The sequence below is a fragment of the Theropithecus gelada genome, chromosome X (genome assembly GCF_003255815.1).
Source record: "Theropithecus gelada isolate Dixy chromosome X, Tgel_1.0, whole genome shotgun sequence".
Classification (NCBI taxonomy): Eukaryota; Metazoa; Chordata; class Mammalia; order Primates; family Cercopithecidae; genus Theropithecus; species Theropithecus gelada.
This window is the reverse complement of record NC_037689.1, coordinates 4,813,165-4,821,836: the sequence shown is the minus strand read 5'-3', so window position 1 is coordinate 4,821,836 and position 8,672 is coordinate 4,813,165. Positions and strand designations below refer to the sequence as shown.

The 8,672-nt window shown below is 39.6% G+C and overlaps 1 pseudogene; it reads left to right on the top strand.

Annotated features, from left to right (window-relative positions):
* Positions 1 to 3,367: 3,367 nt before the first annotated feature.
* Positions 3,368 to 3,984, top strand: LOC112616097 (annotated as a pseudogene).
* The last annotated feature ends 4,688 nt before the right edge of the window (positions 3,985 to 8,672 follow it).

Below are 8,672 nucleotides of genomic sequence, written 5' to 3'. Positions count from 1 at the left end.
TGTCTGTATTTGTCTGTCTGTAATATTAGGAGAGCCTCAACATGTCACTGTTACAAGGAGATGCACTGAAAAGCTGACCGTAATTTCTTTGTGAGTTGTGGAGAATTGTCAACTATTGGGTTTATTCAGAGGATGCTATGTCAAAAAGATAGTTTTGCACTAAGGTAGTACTCAAATCTGTATGTGGAAGATTTTTTTTTTTTTTTTTTTCCTCTGAGGTCTTTAATCTCACCAGACAAAAATCTTCTAGACTCTTACTTCAGCCATTTAAACCAGGCTTTGGAATTCTGGAAGTAGGCAAATGGGAGGAGGCTGTGATCCCACTGCTCCAGATGCTGGCTTTGATTTTATCCTTTTGTTTGCAGCTCTATGTTTCACTCCAATCTATACTGTGCTTGATGTCCCCATGTCCAAAACCTCTCAGCTTCTATTTCTTCTGAGAATAAATCTCAGGAATGTTGTGGAGTGGGGAAATAGTATTTCTTAATTTACATGTTGGGGGGACAGGATTTGAGTGTCCAATTGCTATGTATACAGATTTTCAACCAATTTTCTTTGTTTTCAGGCCCGTACTCCATTTCCACTTTCCAAAGTGCTTTGTGCCACCAACTCTTAATTCTTCCTCAGTTCTATGGGAGCAGAATGACTTGTTTCTTGGTGGCATTCAAATTTTTCCTTCCTTTCCTCTGCTAAGTTAATTATTGCTTATCAATCTGCTTTTCATCTCTCCAGAACTTGCTGAAATCTCATCTATTATTGTTTTATTTCCCACTCCCTTTACCCCCATGGGCTTTTTTTTTCCCCTTTATTATCATTTAGTAGAGTTTGGGATTATGTTAAAGTTGCCTGTGGATTGATATTTAGCCATATTAAAAACACATAAATGTAATGTAACTATGAAATTGTGACTGGCACAAACTATGCTCTGGCACCTATCTGGATTGTGGTCACATCAATGAATAATCATTTTTTTTTTTTTTTTCGAGACAGAGTCTCTCTCTGTTGCCCAGGCTGGAGTGCAGTGGTGGGATCTCAACTCACTGCAAGCTCCGCCTCCTGGGTTCACACCATTCTCCTGCCTCAGCCTCCCCAGTAGCTGGGACTACAGGCGCCGCCACCACGCCTGGCTAATTTTTGTGTTTTTAGTAGAGATGGGGTTTCACCTTGTTAGCCAGGATGGTCTCGATCTCCTGACCTCGTGATCCGCCCGCCTCGGCCTCCCAAAGTGCTGGGATTACAGGCGTGAGCCACTGTGCCCGGCCAAATAATCATTTTCAAAGAGGTTTAGTTGTCTTAGCTGATGTGATGGACTCAAGGCTCTTTTTGCAGAGTTCCTGTTTCTGTTGACTACAATCATTTATTTTAATGTTAAAGTTGTTTACTACTTGATTATTGGAAGATATCTCTAGACTAAAATCATTGACATAATAGAAAGAAACCTTTTAATCTTATTTTTTAAAAGTAATACATGCACATAGTAACAAAAATGTCAAATAGCACAAAAGTGTATTCACTGAAAAATAAGTCTCCTTCACTCTCCAGTCCCCCAGCTACCCACTTCCTTTCCTTAGAGGCAATTACTGTTACCAGTTTCTTGCATTCTTTCAGATATATTATAGGCATATTCAAGCATATATACCTTTCACTGTCACAGAAATGGCAGTATTCTATGTGTACTGACATGCATCTTGCTTTTTTCACTTAACAGTATATCTTGGTGATCTTCCATTTCGATGCACATAGGATCTTACCTTTTTTCTTCTGGTGGTTTTATAGTATTCTGTTGTATTAATACACTGCAATTTATTTAACCAGTTTCTTATTGATGGACATTTAGGTTGTTTCCAACATTTTCTACTACAAATATTGCTGCAGTGAATTTCTTCACCTTTTGTACATGTTTGAGTGTATTTGTGACATAAATTCCTATAAGTACAATTGTTGGTTCAAAGAATATGTAGCTTTTATTTTATTTTATTTTATTTTAGACAGAGTCTCGCTCTGTCACCCAGGCTGGAGTGCAGTGGTGCGATCTCTGCTCACTGCAACCTCGGCGTCTCCCGGATTCAAGCAATTTTCCTGCCTCAGCCTCCCTAGTAGCTGGGATTACAGGCACCCACAACCACGTCCAGCTAATTTTTGTATTTTTTGTAGAGTCGGGGTTTTACCATGTTGGCCAGGCAGGTCTCAAATTCCTGACCTCAAGTGATCCACTCACCTTGGCCTCCCAAAGCGCTGGGATTATAGGCATGAGCCACCGTGCCTATCCAACATACAACTTTAAAATTTGTCTTTGTCTTTTTGAAATGTCCCAGATATATTTGTGAGAGCATCCTTGCTTTGTGACAATAAGATGTTTGTAGGAACATTTTGCTTTTTTTTGTCCTCTGCTCAAGGAACCCTGATTCCGTTTGGCAGAAAAAAGTAGATCTGGGGGGTTGGGGGGGAGGTTTAGATTTTTCTACATGACTACTGTTGGTAGGGAGAGGCAATCTGAATGATTTAAGTAACAAAGTGAAAACTTTTTAAGGGTGCAAGTTCATGTTGATGTTTCCAGTTTAACTTCAAGTCCTTTCTTTCTTACTACTATTATGAGAAATTTAAATAATTTGTTCTCTTTTTCTTTTTCATTTGTGCTGCCATCTTTAATGCTCTTTTATTTATATTCTTCTACTAACTCAAACATATTATGCTGCATATTGTCATACCAAACCATGTGTTTAAATTATAATACTGTTCTGAGCTTGAGAAATATCTATTTCTTTTTTGCTCCCTGACAAAATAGATTTCAAAGCATACAAGTTTAGATGATCCTTTATGAGCACACCATCCGAACACAGAACTGGCTGTCCGGAAAGACATTTTAACCTCCTGCCCATGAAGCCTCAGGGAATTCTGAGGGTATAGGGCACTCAGCATCAAAACAGAGTCCCCATGCACTTAATGGAAGTTAATGGAAAGGACAGCTAAGCAAACACTGGCTTGTGAGGTTTTAACTAAAACCTTCCTCCAGCTTTTCTTTCCCACATGCCAAAACAGTCTTGGCTTTTTTTCCTTTGAGCCTTACTACTTCAACTTGTTTTTTCTTTTTTCATATTTTTCTTCGCTGATGCTGCTGCTCATTTATTTGTTATAGGCAGTTTGAGCACTGAACTTCAATTTTTCATAGGACCTTGACTTCTTTGTTGGCTTGAATGGCTTCAAGATTGTCCTATTTTAAAGCCATCTAAGACAGTAAAAAATCCCAGAAAATACATTGTCAAGAATTGTGAGCCTGCTGCCATGGCCACTCCAGTTTCCAGAGCAAGAGCACCCAGCGGACCATGAGGAGGTGAATCACGATGGGCAGGTGCTGCCAGGTGCTGGCTATGAGTTTGGCATATGCTTCCCATCAGTGCAGAAGAGAACAATCTGGAATCTCTGGACACTGTGCATGCTATTGACCCAATGTGGTGGCCTGCAGTGAGGACTTGGTGCCTCAATGAATGGCACTATGGGGATCTGACCAGCTTCCATAAAGCAGAAACTGCTGGCAAGAATGGTGAGGCCTAGGTAAAGATGTGGATATGCCCTTACGATGTCTCACGACCTTCGATGGAGCCCTACCACCCCTTCTATAGCAGCATTAGTAAGGATTGCGGGTATACAGACCTTACTGGAGATCAACTACCCTTTTGTGAGAGTCTGGAGGATACTATTGCCAGAGCTCTGGCCTTTTGGAATAAAGATATAGTTCCCCAGATAAAGAAGAGGAATTGGATATTGATTGAAGCCCATGACAACAGTCTTATAGGCATTATCAAGCATCTGGAGGGTGTCTCTGAAGTAGCTATCATGGAGCTGAACCTGCTTACTGGTATTCCCATTGCCTATGAATTGGCCAAGAACTTGAACCCCATCAAGTCCATGCAGTTCTTAGGGGATGAAGAGACTATGTGTAAAGCCATGAAAGCTGTGGCTGCCCAGGGCAAGGCCAAGAAGTGAAGACCTTCAGGCAGACTACTGTCCCCAGAAACACCCTCCCTGTCCATCCCTTCTTCTGCCCCTCCTTCCTGCACATGTCACATGGACCACATCTGTAGGCATCTGAAGTTGTAGATGCAGATGGGGACCGATGGCTCCCATTTTCATTTCAGCCATTTGTCTCCTGCACCCACTCTCTTCATACAATCCAGTCAGGATAGCACCTCTGGGGCATGGGGCTCAGTCCAAGCCCAGGGAAAGCTCCCCTTATCCAAGAGGGTTGAGAGGTAGTGATTCGGGTTTTAACCAGGGCTTTGTGTGCAAAGGACCTGATTTAGTAAGGGATAGGGAGAAACCATGCTAAGGCATGGCCGATGAGGAGAAGCAAGAGAGTCTGTTTGCCCTCAGGAGGCAATCTTGTGTTCTTCTGTAGTCAGGCCACTTACAGGGGTACTCTTGTCATTCCAGTGGAAGATGAATGTAACCTGCATGGTGATGTAAAATAAAAAAGCCCCCAAACCAAACAAAAATAAAACACCCCATTTCCTTCCTGACCCCAGAGGAGCTGGCTCCACTTGAAGATTGAGATCAATCCTGAATTAAATTTCTATTGCATTTACTTTTACAAAAAAATGTATAGAAATAATATGAAACAAAAACCCTCATGGGGTTTCTAGTGGTGGCTGAAATAGTCCCACATGTGGTCATCAGAAAATAAGCCATTCCTCACACCAATATTAGATAATCTCCTTGACCTGTAAGGGATAGGAGTGCATCCTGCTGTGTATTTTAGAATTCCTCCCTGATATGGTTTGAATTTGTGTCCCTGTCCAAATCTCATGTGGAATTGTAAATCCCAATGTTGTAGGAGGGGCCTGGTGGGAGGTAATTAAATCATGGGGGCAGATTTCCCCCTTGCTGTTCTCATGATAGTAAGTGAGTTCTCACAAGACCTGGTTGTTTAAAAGTGTATGTCACCTTCCCCTTTGCCCTCTTCCTCCTTCTCCAGCCGTGTAAGATGTGCCTACTTCCACCTTCACCTTCTGCCATGATTGTAAGTTTCCAGAGACCTTCCCAGCCATGCTTCCTGTACACCTGCAGAATCATGAGTCAATTAAACCTCTTTTCTTTATAAATTACCCAGTCTCAGGTAGTTCTTTATAGAAATTTGAGAACAGACTAATACACCCCCCACCACCTTGTTTTGAGGCAGTGAAATGCCTCTTGATCATGTTCCAGTGTGTTTTTCATGGCCTGATTTCTTTTCTTTCTTTCTTTTTTATTTCAATTGTTTTTTGGGTACAGGCATTTTTTGGTTACATGGATAAGTTCTTTAGTGGTGATTTCTGAGACTTTAGTACACCTGTTACCCAAGCAGTGTACACTGTACCCTATATGTAGTCTTGCAACCTTCCCCTCTGAGTTGCCAAAGTCCACTATGTCATTCTTATGCCTTTTCATTGCCTGATTTCTGAATCATGTTCTAGTTGCTTGGCCCTGCCACATGGGCCCAGTACTCATTTTGGGCATAAATATACTAAATATTTTTTTCCAGATCAGTATAATAAAGGAGTGATGTACAATTACAAAATTGTGAAGAAAATGTGCCAAATAATAATTTTAAAATCTACTTACTAACCTCATGTGGCTCAATTTCAATAACGTCCCATAATTTTCACAATACTGGGTGTGCTTCATGAAGACCAATTCGCAAAAGACAAAAGCACAATTGAATTATCCACATTACAGTTACAATTTTACATTCTTAATATGCCCAGGTAACTCTTGACAACATTTCAAATAAACTTCAGTCATATTTGGCATATACTGAGGCTGGCATTTTTTTTCCACATGAAAGCAAATGGAAAAATGATAAAATTACAATTATAGAGAACCTCAGCCATTCCAGGTTTGGTGCAAATATCCATATTTTTGCTAAATATTCTAGAACTGTATCCCCAGCTTTGCATTGTGGATAGATGTAGACATTATTATTTGTTTACCATAGGGATAAAACCTATAGTTACTTTTGAAGAATTAAAGCCAACCCCCAAAGATTTATGCACCTAACAAGGTTTTTTTTTTTCATACTTTATTGGTTTTGTCTAAAGAAAAGGTTTTTAGTATGAAAATTTCCAGTTGTCTATGTATAAATGTACATCTTTAAGAATCACTTAATAAAGGATATTTACCAAAGATATGGGAATTATGTAGCCCTATTCTCAGCACAGAAGCAGTGACTTCTAGTAAAGATTTAAAATGGGCTCAGATGAGAGGAGGAAAAAACTCAGAACCCTAGCCTTGGAAAAGAACTGTTAAAAGCCCCAACTCTGAGCATGTTATCACTTATGGATCTTTCTCTTTTATCTGCTGTTGAAGTATTATGAGTTTCAGTCCAGCAAGGTCATATCTTTCTTCAAAACAAAAATCAATGCCCCAAATATGAAAATTACACAACTTGTTGACACACTACTAGCTCCCATCCCAGTATGGCCAAATCTTTCTCTGAAAAAAAAAAAATACTAAAATACAAAATTCCACAACTTTATTTCTGATAACACTTTAGTTTAATTGTCACACAATTAATCAACTTCAATAACTTAGGTATTTCTGGATCATAGCATAACTGGTAGGGCTTATAACTTTGTAACTTTCCATGCATAGAACCCTTTTAGGTTAAGCACACATATTTCTTTCTTTCTTTCTTTCTTTTTTTTTTTTGAGACGGAATCTCGCTCTGTTACCCAGGATGGAGTGCAGTGGCGTGATCTCGGCTCACTGCAAGCTCTGCCTCCCGGGTTCACGCCATTCTCCTGCCTCAGCCTCCCGAGTAGCTGGGAGTACAGGTGCCCGCCACCATGCCCGGCTAATTTTTTTTTGGTATTTTTAGTAGAGACGGGGTTTCACCATGTTAGCCAGGATGGTCTCGATCTACTGACCTTGTGATCCGCCCACCTCGGCTTCCCAAAGTGCTGGGATTACAGGCGTGAGCCACCGTGCCCGGCAAGCACACATATTTCAAAAAGAAGATTCAAAAAACAGTTTCTGAAATAATATTAGGAGTGGGAAATAAATAAGGGGCATCCAAATAGGAAGAGAGGAAGTCAAACTACCCCTGTTTGTAGATGATATGATTCTATATCTAGAAAACCCCATAGTCTCAGCCCAAAGGATCCTTAAGCTGATAAATAACTTAAGCAAATTATCGGGATACAAAATCAATGTGCAAAAATCACTAGCACTCCTATACAACAACAACATTCAAGCTGAAAGTCAAATCAGGACCACAATCCCATTCACAATTACCACACACATAAAGTAAAATACCTATGAATACAGATAATCAAGGAAGTGAAAGATCTCTACAAGCAGAACTGCAAAACGCTGCTCAGAGAAATCAGAGATGATACAAACAAATGGAAAAACATTCCATGCTCATGGATAGGAAGAATCAACATCATTACAGTGGCCATACTGCCCAAAGCAATTTATAGATTCAACACTATTTCTATTAAACTACCTACGACATTCATTACAGAAGTAGAAGTATTTTAAAATTTATGAGGAACCAAAAAGGAGCCCGAATAGGCAAGGCAATCCTAAGAAAAAGAACAAAGCTGGAGGCATCATGCTATCTGACTTCAAACTATACTACAGAGCTATGGTAACCAAAACAGCATGGTACTAGTACAAAAACAGGCACAAAGTCGAATGGAACAGAATAAAGAACCCAGAAATAAGGCCACACAACTACAACTATTGGATCTTTGACAAAGCTGACAAAAACAAGCAATGGGGAAAAGACTCCCTACTCAATAAATGATGCTGGGATAACTGGCTAGCCACATGTAGAAGATTGAAACCAGACCCCAGACCCCTTCCTTATACCATATACAAAAATTAACTCAAGATGGATTAAAAACTTAAATGTAAAACCCAAAATTATAAAAACCCTGGAAGGCAACCTAGGCAATGCAATTCTGGAATAGGAACAAGCAAAGATTTCATGACAAAGACACCAAAGCAATTGCAACAAAAGCAAAAATGGACAAATGGGATCTAATTAAACTAAAGAGCTTCTGCACAGCAAAAGAAACTATTAACATAGTGAACAGATAACTTACAGAATGGGAGAAAAATTTTTCAAGCTACGTGTCTGAGAAAGGTCTAATATTCAGCATCCGTAAGGAACTTAAACAAATGTACCAGGTAAAAAACTCAAACAACCCAATTAAAAAGTGGACAAAGGACATGAAAAGACACTTTTAAAAAGAGGATATGCATGTGGCCAACAATCATATGAAAAAAAGCTTAACATTACCGATTATTAGAGAAATGCAAATCAAAACCACAATGAGATACTGTCTCATACAAGTCAGAATGGCTATTATTAAAAAGTCAAAAAATAACATGCTGGTGAGGTTGCAGAGAAAAAAGAATGCTTATACACTGTCTTTAACCATTGTGGAAGACAGTGTGGCCATTCCTCAAAGATCTAAAAACAGAAATGCCATTCGACCTGCAATCCCATTACTGGATATGGAATCAACCTAAATGGCTATCAATGATAGACTGGATAAAGAAAATGTGGTACATATACACCATGGAATACCATGTAGCCATAAAAAAGAACAATATTTTGTCCTTTGTGGGAACATGGATAGAGCTGGAGGCCATTATCCTTAGCAGACTAACACAGGAACACAAAA